This window comes from Eubalaena glacialis, chromosome 8 (genome assembly GCF_028564815.1).
Source record: "Eubalaena glacialis isolate mEubGla1 chromosome 8, mEubGla1.1.hap2.+ XY, whole genome shotgun sequence".
Taxonomy (NCBI): domain Eukaryota; kingdom Metazoa; phylum Chordata; class Mammalia; order Artiodactyla; family Balaenidae; genus Eubalaena; species Eubalaena glacialis.
Window position 1 is genome coordinate 93249091 of NC_083723.1, and position 24483 is coordinate 93273573.

The 24483-nt window shown below is 34.2% G+C and overlaps 1 protein-coding gene across 1 annotated transcript in view; it reads left to right on the plus strand.

The window, feature by feature from the left end:
• FOXP2 (forkhead box P2) overlaps positions 1–24483 on the plus strand; it is a 253343-nt gene that overhangs the window by 140279 nt on the left and 88581 nt on the right. The window lies entirely within an intron of this gene.

Below are 24483 nucleotides of genomic sequence, written 5' to 3' on the forward strand. Positions count from 1 at the left end.
TAAACAGAGCAACTTCATGTTTCTATTTACCATGGATACTACCTGTATTCCTAAGGAATCTCTAAATGTGTAAGTCGTATATTTTCATATATAGAATTTTTGCTTGTTTCCTTAAGAATTGATGTACTTTTTTAGTTTCCATGGTCTAGAATATTCCTAAATTGACTCACCCAAAACTTATTTTTTTTTACTACCATATACATAATATTTCCTAATTTATGATTGGTAGAACACAACATAATTAAGACTCATAGACAAATAATCAGTGTCTTCCTGAATGAAAAAGAAATATATAATTTCATACCTTAGTTGAAAAAAAGAAAGATTTTTCTCAATAAAAATAGTGTCAAATTAACATGGAATGCTCTTCTTTGTGGAAAATATATAAACTTTAAACATTTTTTAAATGTTAGATGCAAAACAAAAATGGAAACGGAAACAGCAGTAACATATACTATTTTATGGAAATAGTGAATGCAGGGGATTGGTAATAAATTTTGCACATGAAATTAGGTTTCATAATGATCTGAAATTATCTAGTTTGGGATTTCATTCATTTTAATTCTAAAGTGTTTGCCCTCCTAAGCTTTCTTTACAATAATAACATTTGAAAAAATAGCAAAAATTAAAAAGTAGTGTTAAGTTTTGCTGAAATTATGTAAATTTATGTGAAAGACTAAAATAATCTTAATTTCTAGGTTTTCTCTGTATGGTTTTTTTTTTAATTTTTATTTATTTATTTATTTATTTATTTATTTATTTATTTATGGCTGTTTTGGGTTTTCGTTTCTGTGCGAGGGCTTTCTCTAGTTGCGGCAAGCGGGGGCCACTCTTCATCGCGGTGCGCGGGCCTCTCACTATCGCGGCCTCTCTTGTTGCGGAGCACAGGCTCCAGACGCGCAGGCTCAGTAATTGTGGCTCACGGGCCTAGTTGCTCCGCAGCATGTGGAATCTTCCCAGACCAGGGCTCGAACCTGTGTCCCCTGCATTGACAGGCAGATTCTCAACCACTGCGCCACCAGGGGAGCCCTCTCTGTATGTTTTGAAGAAAATAAATTTTAGTTACACTTCAAAAATAACGATATTTTAACTTAGTAAAGAAGATTCGTTCAAAATTATACTTAAAAAAATAGTGCATTAAAAATGGAACAGGCAGTATTCTTAATTGGTAACACTTTTTCCTAAAATAATTTCAATGGAAAAATTGTTTTCTTTAGACTGAAGAGTGAGATGGCTTAACCAATAATAGTGTTTGTTCTTTATGTAAATCTACTTCTACCATTTAAAAAATTACTCTCTACTGATGGAAAAATAAATCTACAGCAACAGATCTTTATATTTTCACTGAAATGTTTTCAGAGTAAAAACAAACCATGGAGAAATTAAATGAATGGCTCACAGGTGCCCTGCAGTTCCTCAATGGCAAGCCTGAATCTATAGCCCAGGTTTGTGATCACCAATGTATTGGTCTTTCCAGAGGTATGCCACATTGTTCATGGCTGCCTTGAATGCAGTGTTGAACAGGAGTCTGAGGTTTTGCCATGTGTCTGAGACTGCAGTTAGTCTCCAAGACAGAAAGAACAACAGGATAAATTAGTGAGGTCTGCTGTGGTTGGTGGGGGGAGAGAGCATGGCAGTGCATGGATTAGGTGTTTTCCATCCCTGCAGTGCACCAAACTTAATACTTCAAGTTAGTCACTGAGTGACTTTGCAAATGATGGTTCTTGACTTCACAACACAAGGGAAACATTAAATACTAAGTAGGTGCTTATTTCCTTTATTGATTATATTAAACTTTCTGCAAGCTAAAATGGCTACATAATGTGATTTAAAACCAAGATGCAAACTAAAACAAATACTATTTGTTATTCATAGTTGACAGTTTCTGTGTGATGGTCATGGCTCTCTCTCTTAGTATTTGTTAAATTTTATAAGTACTAGTATGCTGGGGTGGTACTCGACTGAATCTGAGCACCATGAGATTACTGGTGGGATGGAAGGAACAAAGGTATGGAAAGGATAGATAGGCATATCTAAAACCAGCCCCGTCCCTTTATAATCTGTATACCTCACATTTATAATAAATTGTGAACCACTGTAATAGTTTTCTAAATTCTTAAGAGACCCTACATAATGCCCTATCAATGGATTAACTTAATATCACACATATTACTTCCATGATTGATCAACCTTCACAAATAAAAAAACAAAATTTTCAGGCATGTGTTCTAAAGTGGCAGATTAAATTAATTTTACCCCTTCTCTCCTACCAGTTTATTAACAAGCCTGAAATAAAGTACTATAAATCTCAGGGGAGGAAAGCCACTTACAATTACCAAATGTAGGTTAAAGCCCAAATTATCTTAAAGAAATAGTAATGTTACATAGTTGAGATTAAACAGATGTCAAAAGCTCGCCATCATATCATGCTCTTTCAGGTATTTATGGTGTCAGGTTCCTAACCAAAGATGCAATGAAAATATATTTCAAAGGAGTATTTTCTGGTGTTTTGGTCTGGAAGTAGCCATAAGATGTTGGCCATCATCTAAGTATTGTGTCTCCTTATTATCATGTTGTTGAACAGTAGAGACACTTTTGTGAACTCACTAATAGATTATGTTTATTGTGCCTCTACTAATTCACTGCAGTACTGGGTAGTAGTAATTGTACTCACATCATGTCTACATAAAAATTGTAATCTTAAATTCTATTCCCTGTTTTTTTTAGAAGAAATGTTTGGGCTCCAGAGGTTGTACATTTAATATTCTAAGAGTAACAATTTAATATTCTTATTATAAGTTTGAATTTTATAGGAAAAAGCATTAAGTTCTGGCTTTAACAGACAAGAAGATGAGTGTAAGTGAACATCATTGTAAGAGATTTCTTTTCGATACTTGCTTTTCACCCTCAATTTTTTCAAATGATGTATATTTAACTCCAATCTGGAAAAATCTTCACTTATTTTACTTTTCTTTCAAACTTTAGTAATGGAATTGGTGCCTTTCTTTTTTCCCTGATATATCAAACAGCTTTACAAATGGCTAATTCTGTCAAGATCCTAAATTTCCCAACCTTTGGCTTCCCTGCCACACAGTAGCAACCCAAGTTCACTCCTCAAGAAGTAGACCTTGTTGACACCTCATCTGCCTGAATAGCCTTATTAGCACCTACCTGCAGATAATATTATTGTTAGTCTTGCCTATAGGTTTTTACACCTATGTGAATACTATTTTACATAGGACTCTGCCTGTTAGCTCTAAGTGCTAAGGCAATTACAAGAATGCTCAGAGTCTTTGTCTTCTGGATCTTAATTTCAAAACATTTACCACTGGGTCAAATGCATATCTTGATGAACAAAATTTGTTGGACCTATAAATTAAAAATAAAGACTTGGCTGGTCTTGGTCTAGCAGTTTTATATCACATTCAAATTAAATTCTATTGATCACATTGTCATCTTTTACCCTACAGATCTTGATTCTGTTGTGACTGACTCCTGAATGTTTTATTTTGATGGGAATTGTGGATTGGAGGAAAAAAGGAAAAGGGGATAGTGACAGTTTTAAGAATCTCTTATTTTCTGTTCCAAATTCATCTCTCTTTTTAGGCTTTAAATAAATTCTGCCCAGTACCAAATACTCTGTCCCATGGGCTCTGGAATCAGCTTTCTAGATTGAATATTGGGCAAATTACTTGACCTCTTCTAGCCTCATGCTCTCAATCTGTAAAATTAGGACAATAATAGTATCTGCCTCATAGGGCAGTACAGGGATTACATTTGATAACCCCCAGAAGTACTTAGCATGATGACTAACACATAGGAAGTGTGCAGTAGGTGTTTGAGTCAGTATCTGTAGTAGCATCAATATACTCTTGCTTGGACCAAAGAGGCAATTCTGTTTGACATAAATTTAAATATGCATTTGGTATTAACACTAAGGGGCTTTGGGCATCACCTTATGCCATGACCAAAACAGATGGAAATGTTCCTTCCTGAGAGGAAAGTCTTTATATTCATTAATTTAAGTTGAACACTGACTTTTTCCCTCACAAAAATCAGTTATCCAGATGTTTTCTGATTTGTTAAGCTAAGTGAAAGAGAAAGAACCCTGCCTCACCAGAGCTAAATGATGTCCTCAGGCAGTCAAGGAAAATCATGGCTAAAGAATGTTAAGAAAATGATTGTGCTCTCAACTGTCTGTATCCAACCAGAACACGTGAAGATAGGAAATTAGGAAATACATGTGGCAGTGCCAGATTATCTCCGATTATTTCTTCCCTTCTCTTTTATAAATGTATTGGCAGAGATTAACCAAGAATTAGAGATAAATTACTACTTATTAGTAGAGTTGATCATTTTAACTAACAAGCTGGAGACAATTAACCTGGGATAAAAATTTTTGGAGAGTCCTTTCTATATAAAACCTATATTGCAAGATTTAACTCTTTGCTATTAATGCAAAGTTGTGTTAGTAAAATTTTAAATTCATGTTGAAGCAGTAAAAATCAGATTTGTTAATTCACCATGTTCATTTTGAGTAGTTTGTATTCACTCTTTACAGTGGGATTGGTATTGTGCTAGATCCTTTGATTTAAAATAAACCTTAAGATAATCAAACATTTCAAACACCTATATTACAGCTGATTCTGTTAATGCCATAACGCTATAATATAGTGACCATATTTAGAGCTACTATTAAAAACCTTCCAGATTCTCCGTTGCAAGTAGAATAAAGGTTTCTGTTTTTAAGCCTTGACTGACATTTGCATGCAACTCCTTGATTAATCTTTTTCTTTCCTAGTATAACTCAAGATATTAATAATTATCTTTACACACCTCACTCAGCTGGGATGTAGCTCCCTGAGCTCAGTTCATTCTAGACACCTCTCCTGAGTGATTGCCTCTCACCTTTTATTTTATTGCAATATTTGAAACTGCCATGAATTCTCTTGATGTTGGTTCCAAGAAGGACCAGTAGCAGAGCTTTTTCAATGGGGACTCCTCTTTGAAATTTATAATGAATAATTTACTCCCCTTGATGATTCACCAAAGCATTAGTATGACAGAAATCAGGGGCTGATGAAAGGATTATTTATTTAGTTATCTGGTTTTGTTGTTGTTAATATATTTTTCATCAACTAAATTGATACACACACTAGAATATATATGTGGCAATAATGTGAATTTATGTTGCCCATTTGAAGACTGTATTTTTCCTTTCACATTTGAAGTTATTTGTAATGAGCTATTAGTGATAGTCTCTACAAATATGAAATATAATCTGTGTTAACTTCTAACAGTTCACTCTATAGTTCTTGCATATTTCTAAACATCACTGATAAAATGTGTATTCTGTATTTATTATTTGTATTTCTGTTCCTTGTATATTTCCACATCATTTATTGTAGCATAATAATAAGTGAAAGGCACAAAAAAACAAGTCATCCTAGTGTATACATTTTCACAGCTCATGAGCACACGCACATACACAAACATACATACACATACATAGCTAAAAGATCAATTATGTAAAAGAATGTCCATGTGTTTTTATTGAGTTCTATCTGCAATTCATTTTTCTTTCTCTTCTTTTTGAAGTTAAATTTTTTACATTTGTAATTTTCATTAGGCAAATGAGTTATTTGTTATGCACATGATTGACAAATTATAGAATCAAATTTTTATTACTGGCACCATTCATGCAGCAGTATATTCACTTAAAGATATTTCTAAATAACCAGATTTTTCATATATTTTAATACGTAGGATATCATGTTAAACAGTACATGATTCCCACTGACATTCAAACTTAAACCTGAAACTGCACACTGTACTTTAAATCTTTATCCAGCAGGGTTCAGAAAGCTTACTATTATTATCAGAATTTGGTCATGCTGTAATCATACAATGCACCATACATCTTAGATAAAACTGCACTTGTTTATTTCCAATTAATTATATTCCTTATCAGAATGGTAATAAATTTGATGCAAGTAGATTCATGCTACTGATAAAATAAAGAATAAAGTCTTATATCAAGTTAAGCTTTTCAAGATGAAACTTTTTTGTCGTATTTAACATTGAGGAACAGCATGAAATGCTCCGGCTCTTGCAGCCATGTTCCTAAGCTCTTTTCCCTGAAGTCGTCATTACCATTCCAGCAGACCTTCTTCCTGTTCTCTCTTAAGAGAGATAGTGTGAGATATTTTGGAATATTGGCAGAAGTAATCTACCATTCAAATTCAGTGTGTTATAACATGACACTCCAGAATAACAATATAATATCTTAATTCTAATTTAGGATTTGAGTTGTAAAATATTTAGTGGGGCTTAAAACAGACAGTATAGAATGAGAGAGAACTGAAGAGATATTACTTAAGTACTCTTACGTAAGAGTATTCTTAAGAGATATTACAGTGAACAGGAGGCATCAAGTAAATATCTCAGAGATAAATTCTCATTAAATTAAGCATAATTCATAAATTCACATGTGGTTGTGTAATTTTAGAGAGAGAAAGAATGTTGGCAAAATGATATCAAAATTTGATAAACAAGCTTAAAGGTTTAGAAATTTAATGTTATATATGCAATATTTTGTTGATACATAGGTAATCAATATAAAATTAAAAGAAATAAAATAATATGAATAACATATACTGTTGTTTTATCTTTATTTCTCCCTAAATCGTTGTTGCCTGTAAGTTGCTTCTCTCTTATACTCTCTTATATTAAGGGTGAAAAATATACTTCATTTGCATATTAAGTCTGGAAAATATACTTCTTTTGCATGTTTACCCTTGTCTTTCTGTATATTACCTACGTAGTCATTCTGCTTTATTGGAGGGGTTGTGCCCTGTTAGTGCATTGCCAAAATACCGAGGCGAGGGTGTCTAATCCACATGCATTTCCATCCTGTAGTGACTGATGGAATATGTTAGCTTAAAAGAGCCTTAAGATTCATCTAATTCAACTCCTTTATTTTACAGTGGAGAAAACTAAAGAATCCAAGTGACTTTCCTTATATCTCTTCATTATTCATTGAATTCAAGGAGAACTCCTGATGATCTGATAGTTCTTTAGACTTGAGCCACGGTTCATATATATTAGTTTTGGCAAGCTGTGTACTTTAATTTTAATTCTATATATCTGTTAAAGAAAGAAACCACTCCCTTTTTCCAAATGTTGCTAATCACATTTACCTATAATCAGGTTTCAAAAACCGGATCAGTTTCATGATCACTTTTGAAATTACCGTGCATATTACCCGACTACTTGAGGACACTTTTTTTTTTTAACATCTTTATTGGAGTATAATTGCTTTACAATGGTGTGTTAGTTTCTGCTGTATAACAAAGTGAATCAGCTATACATATACATATATCCCCATATCTCCTCCCTCTTGCATCTCCCTCCCACCCTCTCCATCCCATCCCTCTAGGTGGTCACAAAGCACCGAGCTGAGCTCCCTGTGCTATGCAGCTGCTTCCCACTAGCTATCTATTTTACATTTGGTAGTGTATATATGTCCATTCCACTCTCTCACTTCGTCCCAGCTTACCCTTCCCCTCCCCGTGCCCTCAAGTCCATTCTCTACGTCTGCGTCTTTATTCCTTTCCTGCCCTAGGTTCTTCAGAAGCTGTTTTTTTTAAATTTTAGATTCCATATATATGTGTTAGCATACGGTATTTGTTTTTCTCTTTCTGACTTACTTCACTCTGTATGACAGACTCTAAGTCCATCCACCTCACTACAAATAATTGAGGACACTTTTAAGGTCTCAATCAGATCTGTGAGATAGTCTAATTTATAGGTTGAGGTTTTTGAAAAGAAAAATTCAAGGATCTTTAGTGATTCCCCCAGAAATGTTTTAAAGTGAATCGCGAAATCCCAGACTGTTGATTTATTGCTTACATTCTTTTGTTAGGACTTCAGCTAGAAAAAAAGACTTATTTTTTAAAGTTATGCAGGGCATTGCTATTTATCTCCTAATGTTTAGAGGCATAAGCTTAATAGTTACAAAGTCTTAATCTTTTAGAGTCATTTTCCCTTTATCCCCTTTTATTTATTCTCTACACATCCAAACAAGATCAGTTGCTCTGTAGGGTTTCCCTGGCTTTTCAGGTTGTCTTCTACTATCCATCAGACAAATATTATGTCTTAACAATTGAACATAAGTGATTTGTGGGTCATCCTGACTTTAAAATACAAAGTAAAGTGGATGATATAATATTGATACTTTAAGTCTGATATTGAAACATCAAACATTTAAATAGGTAAACTTCAGAATGGATCCTTGAATTGATCAGATGAAAATGCTAAGTGACTAACATACACCTTTGATCCTGTAAAAAATATTCATAGCACTTGTAAATTGACTACTTAAAGCTATAGAAATGAGTAGAGAGATTAGAAGTCTGTTGAGAAACTGTGCTTCTAGAAAAGTCCTACAAAGTGTCTGGAACGATCAATGCTATCATTGTTAATTAGCACATAAACCCTTTTTTTATTGTTACCATCATAGGATAAATAATTGCTCCTGTTTCCTTTTCTCATGACTTGTGTACAGTTTTTAATGGCTGCCCAGTGTCTGCTGGATAAAACTTTACAAACCTCAGCCTTGCAATTCTGTTGCCCCACCACTGGGCTCTTTTCCTTTCCCAACTTTATGCCCTATTATTTCACAAATAAAAATGTTGGGTTCTAACTGATATATCTACTTCCTGTTCCCAAACATACTCTATTCCATTTTTTTCTGTTCCTTTTCATGTGTTATTATCACTCTGTAACTTCCTCTCTTCTCTTATCAGCTTATCAGATTCTATACAAGGTCCAGCTCAATTACTATCCCACAGGAATGTTCTTTCACCAATGTAGTCCACATTGTTTGATCACTCTTTTGATCTTGTATGTCTATACTAATCCATTCCACACTTTTGGAATTATTCTTACACAGCCCCCTGACATTCAGTTCTATTCAACACATATTCACTGAGCACATTCTATGTATAACTCACCATGCTACAAAAATTTTCAGTAAAATAATGATCACCTGCCTTTGAAAAGTGTATACTATGAAGGTGGAAAATACATAATTTAGGACTGAAAAATCAATGCAAACTGTAAAAAAAGATTTAAGGACAAGTAGATGGAAGAGGTTTATTAGAGGTGAAGTTTTGAGAAAAAAAAACAAAAACAGAAATTCATCACGCTATAAGTGTAGAGCGCATTCCAGGTGATGAGGACAGAATAAGCTAAGTTATAGAACATAAAGTAAAAAAAGGATAGGTGGTTTTCAAGTTAGGGCATAGTGTATTGTATCTTGGGAATTGGAGAACATTATGGGGAAAAGTTGTTGCATAGTCTTTAAATATATGGACCACAGCCAGAATTTGAAGTTTTAATTGGCTTTTTTTTTTTTAAACCCTTAAATATTCTGTAAGATTTTGAGCAACAAAGTGGATGTAACATAACAAGAGTATCATATTTAAAGATATCCTTGGGAGCAATAGGAAGAAGTGACTGGAAATAGAAAAAATAGTGGAGTCTATGTGTCTAGGTGAGAGGATGTTGTCCAAAAAAATTAATTGGATGTTGTTCAATTAAGATGTTGTCATCTTAACTAGGGGAAGGACAGGGTAAGGAGATAAGAGGACAGATTTAAGGGAGAATACAGCACTTTGATTTAAAAGGTATGTTGGCAATTAGAGGAACATAAAAAATTGAGATCTCTGGAATTTTGTGCCTGGATATCTGTGTTTGTTTGATTGGGAATCTGGTGATATCTAGAACACAGGAAGAATAGCAGGTTTGACGGTGGGCAATAGGAAGTTAGAGGTGATAAAAGTGTTGTTTGGGAGGTGTATTTGCATTGCTGGTAGGATATCCATGTTCAGACAGCGATGACTTGGAGATGGTGCATCTTTAGAAGTGAGGCCATATGCAGGAAATTAGAGTCCATTGTTTTGAAGGAAATTGTAAAAAGGAAGACAACCACAGAGAGTTCGCAAGATCAGTCAAAGAACAATAGAAGAGATTTTTTAAAAAGCATTATCACAGACTGAAGGTTGGTTTTAAGCCTGTGGGGTGAGACATGAACGAAGTAATTAGATTTGGTAAGAGTAGTTTCAAAGAATATAGTCCCTGGCAGTGACTTGAGTGGTAACTAAAAGAGTATACGTAGACAAGTAGTGTACTAGTCCTTTGGGAAAAATACTGATTAATAGGGAGGTGATAGGATGGGGGCTTGCGGGAGTAGAATTGAGGAAGGGTCTTGGGGGGAGGGGGCAGTGGAGATGAAAAGATTAAAACAGCAAGAAGGAAAAGAACAGAGTGGAAACAAGCTCTGAAAGATGATTGGGGGAGAGTGCTGGCATCAAGGGCATAGGTGGAGGTAATTCATCTCTAAAGGAAATAGAAACCCACTTTCATCTAAAATGGACAGAAATTTGAAAATGAGTAAACTCATAGCTAGGTTAGTACCTCTCTTTATATTATTTATTAAATCTGTTTGTGGCTTGTGACTACCATCTTGTCTCTCTCCCCTAGTGTCTTGACATCTAAGTTTGAACTTTGTATCATCACCTTTCAGGGATTCCTGTTTCTCGGACAAACTGTATGAAAGAAGGGAAGGGTATATTCATGGTTGTTAAAATTTTCTAGTTATGACAGCTTTACTCTCACCATATTTGTTATACTTTATGATATTTTTAGCCAAAAGAATAGCTACTCATTAGAGTTAAAACTTAGCAACTATTTTCTTATAAGAGACTCTAATAACCTAATCATAATGTGAGTGTTCTTTCCTTCCCCTCCGAAATTTAAGGTGGATTAATATAAATCTGAAGAACATTAATTATTTTATGAAACATTTAGATACATTAAGATTTTGAACTTTTTAAGTAATTGGTTGATTTTTAGTAATTAATAAAATATAGCTCTTCACTTTTTAGAAAAACCTTTTAGTGAAAACAGAACATGTAACTGGAGTGAAATATATGCAGAAATATTATGATAACCTCTTTTTCACTGTATTGACAGTTTTAAATTTTAAGAGCAACCCAATAAACCAACCACTGAAATTGCTCTTAGACATACATGTCCCTGCTTAATTCTGCATTTAGTATATGCAGTATGGATACAAAGATATGACACAGTAACATATCCCTGAACCAAAAAAACCTTCTTTCTGTTCATAAAATCAAAACTAAAGTATGAGGAAAACAATATAAGAAAGGAAAGAAGGAAGGGAGGGAGGGAGGAAGGAAGACAGACACACATAGAGACCTTGCTTTTGAAGCCCATTTACAACAGCAAATATTTCTGCTTTACAAAGTGGACTTTAAATGGTAAGATTTCAGGAATTGGTGGTAAATGATTGGATGTATATTCTCTCCAAATAGTTCTGTGACTTCTGATGGAGGAGTTCCTATATCATTCTTACTGAAAATGAATCTCTTTCCTTTTTTTAGTTCTCAATTCCCTGCAAAACAAATCTGCTCTCCAAACTTAATTAAAATGTTTTTCTGTTTTGCCCTTTACTGGGGTGTTGGTGAAAGTATCGAGTATGTCAGGTTTTACAAGGCAGAACAGCACTGTGGTCACTTTGGCACAAGCCCACTCTTTTAGGTATAGAAACCATTTGCCATAATTTTTATTATACCTATTTACACCTATTTTTTTCTCTTGAGGGAAAAAAATTCCTTTCTCTTGAGGAAGCTGAGCATAACTGAGAAGTAAAATAACTGGGCTAGAGTCACATTTTAGTAAAGGATGAAGCCAAGATCCCAGTTCAGGTCTGTCTGCCTCCAAGATCTCTCCTTCATGTCACACCACCTGTGGCATTTTTCTGGTGGTTTTTAGTTTGTTTTATAACTCCACTACAAACATTATTTAAAGAAAGCTTCCCCCGCCCTCACATTGGAGGAGTACCTGAATATTTGAGTCATCTTAGCTGCCTTGAACACCTTGCCTTGGCTTTCTCCATCCACCTCCTATAAACCAGGGATTTCCAGCTCCACTCCCTTCAAACAAGAACACAGAAAGGATTTGACAATCACCAGACAGTGTTCCAACTCGTGCTCTCAAACATTTGATTGTTTTTTTTTTCAATTCTGACAACTTCCTATATTTCTTCAATTAGTTTACATGTCCTTATCTTTCTTGAACTAACACTTTACTCTCATTACATCTTCTATTCTTGTTAAATCTTCTGTTGGACAGTAAAACACTTACTTGGCATTCTTGAATCTGTGCTGTTTTTTAAAATCTCCCCCTCCTGCCATGTGTCTTGTCATTCCCTATTTTTAACTGACTCTCAAAAATAATCAAAATGTTCACTCTGCCCTAAATATGCCCAAGCATTTCCCACCTCCATACCTTTGCCCACTCAAGTCTTTCCCTCCTCTCTGCTCCCTGGGGTAGAATAGATCATAGAGGTCATCACTTCCTGGATAAGGTAGTTATATCTTTGCTACCATAAAAATCTGTACGGGATGGAAGGCTGCTCCACCTTTTTCTTAGCTAGATTGTGATGACTTTGGGGGAAACACCATTTCGTTTCTCCATGCTACCCAATGAGAAATGTACACACATGCCGTCTAGCAGAAGGGCTGGCATACAGTAGGTACTTTAAAGAGTAATCTCCTTTTGTTTCTGTGGAATTTTGGTTTTCTTTTGTCATTTATAGTATTTCATTTAAATATCTCTGCATAGAATCAGGAAGGAAGTACAGTGTTGAGTGAAAACATAATGGTAAGCAATAGTCAAGGGTTTTTTTCTCTCCATTTGCCATCTAATGGTCTTTTTTCTTACTGACCAAGAAAAGTTTCTGAAATACGTAAATATTGTTGGGAACAGTGAGACTAAAGAATGGAGTTTCTGTTAAATTTTAGCAGTCTTTAGATCAGTGTTCCCAAATTTAGCTGTCTAGTCCACATTTTTCTGAGTCTCACTCAAACATGGGGATTTATTATTTTCAATGAAAATCAGAAAAATCTGTATTTCTTCTACCAAGTGCTCTGGGTGATTCAGAGGATTAGTCACGATTAGGAAACACTTAATCTAGACCCTCCCTACACTGTGTGTTCCTTGGGCAAACAGCATCACCAGGGAATTTGTTAGAAATGCAGAATCTTAGGTCCCACCCCAGTTTATGCTCTGTGATTATATTCAACATTGTTTTAGCTATTTATTTAGCTGCTTTGTATGTGTCTGTGAGGGGCAAAACTGTGTCTTCACCAATCAGTTGTTTTGAGTAAACTAAGTTTAAAAGTAAGATAGTTTCAGTAATATAATATTATTGGGGTTTTGTCTACAAAATTTGCTTGACTGAATTTTTCACCTGGCAACTCATGAATATCAGATAGATATGATGGTTGAACTGAAGAAGGCCTACTTATAGTATGATGTTAAAAAAGTTTTATATCACTTAGTCTATGATATGTGCTGTATTTCAGAAGTAAAAAGGATTGTGGGATGTAGGGAGGAAAAAAAGGTTTACTATAGTGCGAGTTACTGAAAGTATTTTTAGTGATGTTTGCTTTTTTACTTAGATTCCATTTATAAATACCTTATTATCATTTGTTAAATTAAATGACACTTTATAGAATGCTTGATGACTTTAATTCGTGCATTAAATATGCACATATATTTTAACAATATTTGCATCTTATAATACATTTAATAATGACTTGTTAGTGTTACTGGTTAACTATTCCTTTGATTTTATTTAATATTTTAAATAAAGTTCTTCTGTATATTATATCAAATTATGTCTGCCTCTTAATTATCAGTATTCAATTGGCTGCATTTTCATCTTAAATGAGATTTTTGTAGGAAGCTTTCCCCCAGAACAGTCATTTGAAATACTTCCAGATGTCAAGATTCCAAATAATACTTCATATTCTTGTTCTTCTATTTCATGCTTAAATATATTTTAACAATATATTACTGACTGTAAATAATTTCTCTTAAACTAGCACAAAATTTCTTCCTATTGCAATGCATTTATAAATCATAGTTTGTACTAATAAAGACAGTTTTACTAACAAAGTACTATGAGTATTTTTAAAGCCTTTTTAATTATTACTATTAAAATGTTAAGTTTGGTAGGTACTCATTATTTAATTAATATTAAATTTTAGGTGTTTCATTATTATTACTAAATTCCAGCTTTAATTGTGTGAATGGACCAACTTTAAACACATATAAGCATAGTAATCTTAAAATTGAGAAATTGTGATTAATTCAATTTAGGTTATGCTGATTTCTATTTTCAACAATATGTGAGTAAAATACTTGAGTAAAGGCATAGGCAAGGGTAGAAATATGGAAGTATTTCCTAAACCTGTATAAGAAGAGGATACCATTCTCTCACTAGTTATGTAAAGTTCTCCAAGTTCATATCAGTTGCTGATTTGGTGAACATGAAAGAATAAAGTCTGTCGTTCTTAGTGTCTTATTGAATATTCTAATGGTCTCATCCTCGTTTTAAAGTGTCTTTAATATTTACTTTAAGCTCATTCAGTTTTTAACCACCTACTCTCAGTCCCATAGTTGAATTAGATTTTTAAAAATACTTTAAAACAATTAAATAACGCCTGCACAACAATAAAAAAGTATAAAATGGTCCAAAAGGTTAAGAAGTGGCTCTTCTCCCCCAGCTCCAGAAGAAAACATCTTTTATAGTTTCTATGATTTTAGTTCCCTTGAAAATGGAAAATGATAGACTTCCTGCCCTCAGGAAACTTACAATTCATATTTTCCCAACTATTACTCTTTGGAATGCGAAGGGAATTGCTTTTCTGGAACATTCAGCAGTAAACAGGTGGTTGATTACTGCTTTAGATTTGTCATTAGAAAGATTTCCAACATATTGAATAGATGCTAGTTGATGTGCCAGCTCATGAACTGAAAAGGAGCCCTGAATATTTTTCTTTAGCAGGACATTTTGGCTGTCTCCACATCCAAACTCTTAAACTGAATTCAAGCGATGCCATTTTTGTCCCCCAAATAACTGGTTGTTTCCCCTGATCGCCTACAGCATTTATTATGTAAAACATACTGCTTCTGTTTCTTGATTTATCAACTACAGATAAAATATTCTGACTTCTTGCTATAAAAAGAATAGGAATTTAGTCTTTTTTCACTAACACCAATTTTGCCTAGTTCTATTATTTTGAGCTCTTCTAGTGGTTATCTTTATTACTCAAATAATAAACTTAAATATCTATTTTTTCCTATTGATTCTCTGCTATAAAGGATAGCTCTTTAAAAAGAAAAACAGCTAGCAGGCTATTTTTATTTTATGGAGCCACTAAAATCTTTCTGAGCATACAAATTATTTGTTAGTCTCTTTCGTTCTTTTTTTATGCTGTTGGTTTGCTTCAAATGTCTGATGCTTTTTGGTTGTTGGTTCAATGTATGAATGAAGGACTTGGCTAATTAGTAGGAATGGTAGCTGGGGTAAATTTTCTGCACAGTTGTGTAGATTTCTTTCAACAGTAAACTTCTCCCTTAATCATCAGGAATGTGTTGAAAGGCAGGCTTCACTTTTGGGTCTTCACTTTATTGTCACCACTACTTTCTGCTCTTCCTTAAGCATGCATGGCCTGCTTCACTTTTAAATATGTAATTGAGTCGGGGCATTAATTCTCAACTCTGCTCTGCTTATCTTTTGCATTCCTACAACCATATTGGGTGCTTTCTCCAGACAGATAGTTTGTTTTCTTAGACTAATAATGCACTTCTCAGACTTTATCCTGAAGGCAAAAGCCATTTCTGTGAGAAGCCTTGCTCTGTTACTTGGAGAGTGTGTAGGAGGAGTAGGTGTTTTACAGGCCTGCCCATTCTCAATGGTGGATTTTAATTAATTCCCCTGATGATTGTACCATGGCCCACCCTTGCGCTTTGTGTTCTGTGGGAAGTAAGAATTTACTACGGGCATTTTGGGCTGCATTTTTCCATATTCTTTTGTTTGTCAATCTATGCCCTTTCATCTGCTCACTTTATACCTGGTTTCTCAAACTTTCTGGTCCTCTGCTGACATCTTTTATTTTATTTTCCCAGGACTGATATAATTTTACTATTTTTGAAACAAAGGTAGAAAAAGAAGGTAGAATTGGGTGCTTACTCTATTATACTAAACCAGAAGTCAATAGTTCTTTTTATTATTTTTTTAATTTAATTTTTATTTTATATTGGAGTATAGTTGATTTACAACGTTGTGTTAGTTTCAGGTGTACAGCAAAGTGATTCAGTTATACATACACATATATCCATTCTTTTTCAGATTCTTTTCCCATATAGGTTATTACAGAATATTGAGTAGAGTTCCCTGTGCTATACGGCAGGTCCTTGTTGATTATCTATTTTATATATAGTAATGTGTATATGTTAATTTTATGATACATATAGGCAGTACATATTCATGATCACCTACTATGTACATGTCCATGTTACAAAATGCCATCTTGTGGGCTCTGAGGCTACATTCCCCTACCTAAAGAGCAGAGTGTACTGTGGCTTACAGATTTGCAATATCCCTTTTAGAACACAAATTTTGCTTGTTATTCCTTTTATTCACTTAATTCAGGTAGTTTTGATTCCTATCAAAAACAATTTGAGTTACTTTTTTTCTAGTATTACGAATTTAACCAAATGAAATTCTGCCTGTAAGTGAGACTATCATGAAAATTTATAGACATTTTCTTGACCAAATATTAGAGGGAAGAGCTTTGCCGTTTTAATGTGCACTGTAGCAAACCCTAGAGCATGCTACTTCTTGAACCTGACTCTCCAAACTATGGATCAGGACCAGAAAGCCCTTCACAGGGTTGTACTTATACCAGCTTTTCTCTCACTGCCTGCAGGCTGCCTAGGGGGTCCTGTGTGAATTTCTCAAGCCTGTTGCTACTGCAGTGCATCTTAGATGCAGATCTATCTAAAGAAGCATTAGAGCCATTTACAACGTTGAGGGCCCTTCTTGCTCTGAAATTCTATGACAAGAGAAGTGTTGGCCCGTTCTTTGCTAGCATGTAAGCACTGGTATTTGTGGTTGGCTGAGGAGGAGAAGGATGAATTAATATTGAGGAAGAAGTCGATAAAGGGTAGGTGTGTGTATTCTCTTCTTGGCCATGCAGCATATGCCTAGTTAGACAAAGAGGGAAAAAATCCGATAATATATTTTAAATAAGGCATAATTATTTTGTTTGTAATAAAGGATTCTATGATTATACTATGTGCTTTTTCTAGGGAAGTCAGAGACTCAGAAATCTCAGCAGCAAAAGAAACTTTAAGTTCATTCAGGACTTTTTCTCCTCCAAAATTGTTTTACTATTAACACAGTGCCTTTTTTCAAAATCCTTTATATGCTCAAACCAATCTAGTGATCATCTTCTGTCCACACATCTCAAACAGCTCCTAAAAATACTGTTTTATATCCAATATTTTCCCAACTAAATTCCATTATGCCTACATATGTGGGCCGGGCATTGGATACTGATTGACTTGACAAGTATAGTGCATTCACCCAAATTATCTAACTGGTTAAGTAGGTTTTTAAATGATTGATTTACCATGTTTGTTCCACTTTTACTGTTATTCTGTATTGATCAATACAATTAGCCCCTGAACATTTGTCTAAAATTTAGTACAACATATTTTTGGAGATTGTGTATATCCAGTAAATTTAAATACTATTAGGTTAGTGGCAGCACTATAGTTTTTAGTAATATAATTACAAAATGTTTGAGAAAAATTATGGCAGTACTTGTTGTATTGAGCTACCTTGTAGTCAATTATGTTCAGTTATATTTTGAGTGGAAGCTACATAGGGAGTTTTTTTCAAAGAGTGTGATCTCTCATCAGCTGACACCTCAAACTTGAATTCAACTTATGGGTCTGCCATGTATTACATATCTGACCTTAGGAAAGGCATTTTCTCTCTCTGGGCATAGATCTTAATCTATAAAATGGGGATAACCGTTACTGAACTGACTCACCACGCTGTGGGCTGTGATCCCAGAAGCTATGCACAGGGTTATGTCTTGAAGGAGGCTTTTTGGCACAGCCTACAAGCTGCTTAGGGGCCTGTGTTTCTCCCAGGCCTTCTCCATAAAACGTTTTACAATGTTGTGTATATTATGTATCTGCACTCTGTCAACAGAGGAACCACTAGCGATTTGCGGTTTTTGAACACTTGAAATATGCTGGTGTGATTGAGGAACTCAACGTTTACTCTAATTTTAATTTAATTAAACTTAAATTTAAATAGCCATATATGATATGTGTCTAGAGGGCTTCGTATTGGACTGCATGGGGACAAGATAGAAATAACTGAGATGCTATTATAGTATTTCTTAAACACAGATATAAAGAGTTGCTGTGAGATTTGAATCAGATAATAATCTACATGGTAAAACATTTCTCTTTATTTAAAAAATACTTTCTCAGTTGAAGTTACGATTACATGAAGTAGCACCTCTACTTTTATGTGGCGTTCTTGGAGAAATTATTTAGAGACATGGCCTTTGTTATGTATGAAATTCTAAAAATAATTTTCATTTGCATTATTCCCATCAGTAATATTTTTACTTTATTATTTGGAGCTCATGTTTAGATATGTGCTTATCTAAGATCACTAGAATAATCTCTTGTTGAACAGATTCTTTGATTTTAAGTGAAATACATGTGATTTAAAATGAAATACATACCATAGGAAATAAGAGTTCCCACAAACATAATGTTTTTCTTTTTTTTTCTTTTAAGCAGATACAAATGGTTATTCCTAATTTATATTCCACTCTTCACCTCTCATGAGATAGTATCACTCCTCATTTCTGTTGAAACTATCAGGTCCTATTTTCTTTACTGATCTGTTTTAATCCAAATCTGTAAATATTGCCCTCCTTCTTGATTAGCCTTTCTTCTCTAGATTTACTTTCAAGTAGTGGTAATAATAGTCTGTAACTACTTTTAACCTGTCTCTTTGGACTATTAAGGATTCTACATTTAAGGATATATTGTCTTAGAACAATGGATATTATAATAATAGAAGTGCAAGTAACATATCTAAGAAGATGAAAGTAATGCAGCATTCTATTCTGTTAAAAATTGGCATCTTTTGACATCAGCTTGATATTTCTGCGAATGTCCATTCACTTCAAGTGGTTTCTTCAAATAATGAGTTAGCTCTCATCTTTCCTTGCAACAAATTGAGGCACCAAGTTCAGCTTTGTGGACTGAATGATAAAACATTTGAGAGTCATCTGAGATATTCTTTGTTTTTATTGTCTTTGGTTCTGGTCACTCAGTTATAAATACCTGTCTTTGTCCAGTTCCTTGGACTCTATATCAATAAATTCTATAAGGTAAGGTTCAGAATATTGACTGTTAAAAATCATAAAGTTGAACAGTTTTTTCTTTGGTTTTATTTCCAGATATTTTTAGAGTCTTTAAAGTTTGCTATGCAGTTTTACATTAAATGATTTCAAACATCTTTTTTTTCAAGGAATTTTTACATGTCTTTTTAAAACTTCATTTGTGAAAAAAGAAATACAGATAATCAAAAAATACAGATATATAGATATAGGTATATCTATCTTATCCCACCACATATAGCCCAGAAAAAAATTCCAAACTTAGATTGTTTGTGTGTGTGTCTGTGTGTGTGTGTGTGTGTGTGTGTGTGTGTGTGTAGGTTCACATCCTTAATTTTTTTTTTTTTTTAGGTTGCAGTCATGAAAGAATTGCTGGCTCAAAATGTAAACATATTTTTGGTACATACCCCCAGCCAGAAAGTTAGTGCCAGTTTACAGAACGAGCCAAGCTTGCCCATTCTTTATATGAACATGCCCATTTCCCCATTTCTTTTCCAACACTGAAGATTATCTTTTTTTCTGTCTTCCCTAATATGATCAATCAAAAACTAATTCCTTATCGTTTTAATTTGCATTTTCTTGACTATTGAAAAAGTTAGTTTTTCATGTTTATAGACTATTTGTATGTTTCTAGATAAGCCAGTCATGAATATGCATTTTAAATCTTTACATATAAAGTATTTCCCAAATTCACTTGGCCTCAGATCCCTTCTTGTGCAGAGTATCTTGTTTCCTGTAACTCATTTTTGGGAGACACTGTTATACACTATGCAATATCATATTTAATTACTAGAATTTGAAAGAGAATTTAACTAGCATTCAAATGCACTAGATTGTAGTGAAGCAGCTTGCAATGCAAATAGAGTTTATCCTTTATTATTTATGTTATGCTAAAAAAGTATAGACACTAAAAGTAAATATTTATCAGTCGACCCATTACATATCGACAAGACAATTCTTTAAATATTATGAAGATCTTCACATAATTTATCTAAAAAAGCTTCCGTGTCTATTTTGGAAGCATTGCTATTAGTTGAAGTTAGAAGGATCTATTTTATGAAATAAATATCTTTCAGAAAACCGAAGTTACAAATATATACACATGTCAAAAACGAATAATAACATAGATGGCTTATTGTTATGCATCAAAATGTAGCCTGTTTTAACCATATATATTAACATGCATTCTTCAAGAATCAGTTTATTATAATATTTAAATAATTTCTAAGTAATTCCTCTATATAATGAAGTATATAGAATGCAAGCTGTTTTAAGAAAAAAAAAAATCCCAAGTCCACATACTAAATTTACTAAGTGTCCTGTGGGCTTAATGGGAGATTCTATTTAGGCAAATCATCTACATTGGGCTACCCACCGCACCCCCATGCCCAACTTAATTAGGCTGTCAGTTACAGTTGGTAGTATTACACATTCTTCACAGCTGCCTGATCAGTGCTTTGTTTCAACGAAGCTTAGCAAATGGATGCAGATTGAATGTATTGTTATGCAGGGAAAGACGTTGTGTTGAGTATTCTCACTTTGAAGCTCTTCCATTGTTAACAAACTCTATACACAAAGCAAAAGAGTAAGGTAAACTAAATAAACAAGAAGTTTGCAAAAAACAGAATAACAAGTGAGAGCCAGTTCTAATAATGGGATTATTTAAAACACAAGCATTGGGGAGCAAAAATTTTGCTTCCAGTGTTTCACTGAAGGCCTCTGAAAGGTGGCAGGTATTTAATCGAAGTCTATATTTTCAAGAATATACATGTGTCGAAATAAGTCATTACTGACTCCTCCTATTTGAGCACAACTTCTATGAAACTCTAGAGTGAATTGAAGTTTTAGCTAGTTTTTAAATGCCAGCAGGTAGAATTAAATCCCCATTGTATGTACCTACATACATATTTCATATTCGCTAGGTAAAGATACTTTTTCAGGATTGTAAACTACTTGCAGAACAAGTAAGAGTCAAAATCAAGAAGTGGCGGACACTGTACCCCCATATACATTTTATTAGAAATAGCGGTTTCAAATACAATACTTCAACCTTTAAAACTCAGTTCATCTTTGCAAAAAAAAAGTGCATATTATTTATAACATAATGAACTTATGAGGAAACAGTCAGAATAGGAATAGGCACCCTTATGATTCATAAAATTGATTGTATAGTACCTGTGCTAATTGGTCATTCGTGCCTAGTAACTGATGTAAAGGTGAAAATCCTATGCTGTTTTAATTTCTCTACCTTAATTATAATACTCTCTTGCTACAGGCTTTATGGTATTAACTTTCTGTGTGTAATTAACCACTACATCTCTATATTAATTTTTCTATTTTCTTGAACCCACAAACCCTTTTCATTATAGTATCAGAAAGAGAATAGTATTAAACACTTACCTGAACACAGATCTATGGTTCCAATGAAATAATACTGATCTCAAAACGTTCTACCTAAAACTACTGAAGATTCATTTTTTTTACTATCTGATTTAGTTCCTTTCCAGAAAGGAGTTTACAATAATGGCAAGAACAAGAAGCGAATTTGATACCCAAATATCAATATACCAAATATCAAAGGGTAGAGATATTTTACGTTGTTATATAATAGAGGTAAATTGCTTTGTAAGGACTTCATTCTTTCATTCACCATTAGTTAAATGTCAAATAAGGGGCAGGTATTCTGCTTAGCCTTGCAAGAAAAGAAACACTGCCCAGGGCTAATCTCCAAGAAATTAGAATATGGGGAGCCCAAAAAGAAGGTGTAAAGATTGACAAATAGCCTGATCATTACAACACAGTGTAATCAATGATACAGAAGAGTGTAAGTTGATATGGGGATATATAAGAGGACTGCAGATCCAGACTGAGAGTTCAGAGCGGGAGTCAGTCAGGGGAATCTTCCCAGAGTATGTGACAATCCAGGTCAATTTGAGGAAGGAGCTGGTCAAAAGAATTGGGACTGTTACTGAAGTGAAAGAATACAGCCAGTTTCACCAGAATAAGGCTACCTAACAATAGAGAAATATTTCAATTTTTTTTCCCTTAAAATTAAAGGCATTTTCCACATCTGAATATGTCGTGCAGAGTCTCAGGTGGAGGGAGTAGTCTCATCATCAAAACACAGTGATTAAAACTGCTGACATCTGCAGTAATTATTTCTCCTCATATTATTAAAGAAAGAATTCATGGTTCCCCTGAATGCTTTCTTTTATGAAACCCCCCTTTTCTTGGAGTGGCGTCACATTGCCCACTTGGTTGTACTTCTTGGAACTCTGAGGTTTATGGCGAGTGATTGTCCAATATTTCTAGACATTCCAGATTGTAAACTGGAAGCTGGAAATAAACTGTTTGGGGTGCCCAAATCTGGCAGCGTTTCACTGTTTAAAGGCAAAACAGAAAATATCTAGAAAGTCAGATGCCCCCGGGAGAGAGTTTTTTGAAGCGGGTCTCTCTTGGGCTGATTATAAGACTAATCAGCCATTTATCAAGCAAGCCATTATGTATCTGACCATATGAATAAACATAATTCATGCAAATATAATTTATGTTAAATACATTCTCGAGTTATTATGCACAATATTTTCTTCATCAAAAAGCAGTGACCAAAAGTGCACATATATTTGCAGTACTTTTTTTCAGCATCTTGAATATCCCATTTTCCTTTTGCCATTGATGAAAGAATAGCAGTTCCTCTGATTAAGTTCTCCCCTCCATACATGTCCCAGGCATTTGGAAGAGGATTACTTATTTCAGAGGCTATACATTAGGGTGATATTCTTAGATAGTCTGGTTGTTTAAGGTTTCAACAGTACTTCAGATTTTGTACTATTAACAAATCTTGACATCCTAGGAGAGCCCTGTCCTGGGCTCATTAATAAACAAATTTGAATGCTGCAGTCTCAGTCCTGACCTCAGAGGTACCCATTAGTGACTTTTCTCCATTGTACTGTAATGTAATCATAGGCACTGAAGTAGCAGACCATTTTCTTTGTTAATCAGAAATAATTTAGAATCATTACAGCTCCAAAAAAAAAAAAAAAAAAAACCCTGTCAATTTCCTTTGTTTTTGAATGAAAAAACTTGGGAGCTTCTCTCAATGCTCATATTTTTAAGATATAAATTATATAATTTAAATAACTGTTGCAAACATTAAGGGACTTTCTGTGTACAGCCTTTTAGAAAAGAGTCAGTTTATTTACATGTAAATCTCAAATGTTATAGTTGCCAACTCTGGACATGAAAAAGTACCAGAATTTATTAATATTAGTATACCTCTGTTAGGAGTATATTGCCATGCCTGAAGCCCTGAAGCCCTCTTCCTCTCCATGCTTATATCATTCTTTGAAGACAAACCTATTCAAATGTCCCAAATATAATTTCACGGGATGTATTTTTAAATCTCTTTAAAAACAAAGTATTGTTCATCTATGGAGCAGAGATAATGTATATTTCCAGTGTCACATGCATCACTATCCATTCTCAAGCTTCTCTTTCCTTGCCATTCATTAGGATATATCTACATACTGAGAATCTTAATGCAAGAGGCTCTGCTGTTCAGGTATCACCACAAATGCCAGCAAAAGTGGCAACTGTGTTCTATCACTAAGCCAGTGTATGTCCAGGCCAGGTAACTGTACACCCTTGTGTAAGTTGTGCCCTACACAAGAACACCAGGTCACCGGGTAATTGGGGCCAAAATCCGGCTGCATTCCTTCCACAAGCCATGTGCCTGAGAGACTAAATCTGTCCAAAGAGTACAAACGCACTTCATGGGTTAGTGGTGACCCTTTGGCCAGCATAACTAGCCTTCAATCAAGTACAACAAAACTTGTATAGTCCTTGCAACCAGCAGGCATGCAACAGTCAACTTGGCTGAAGGAGTAGAGTAGATTTTTCTTTATGAAAATGTACACTTGTGCACTAATAATCATCTCATCTAGTCATGCCATTATGGATAATGGATGATTTCACCTCAGATTCATTGCAAAAATGTCATGCCTGTAAACCCAGCTTCTTTCCAGGACTGAAGCTACTCTCATATTCTTATATCCCCAATAATTAGCCTACTAAAGAGTGTGTGTTCATGTTTATTTAATAAATATGT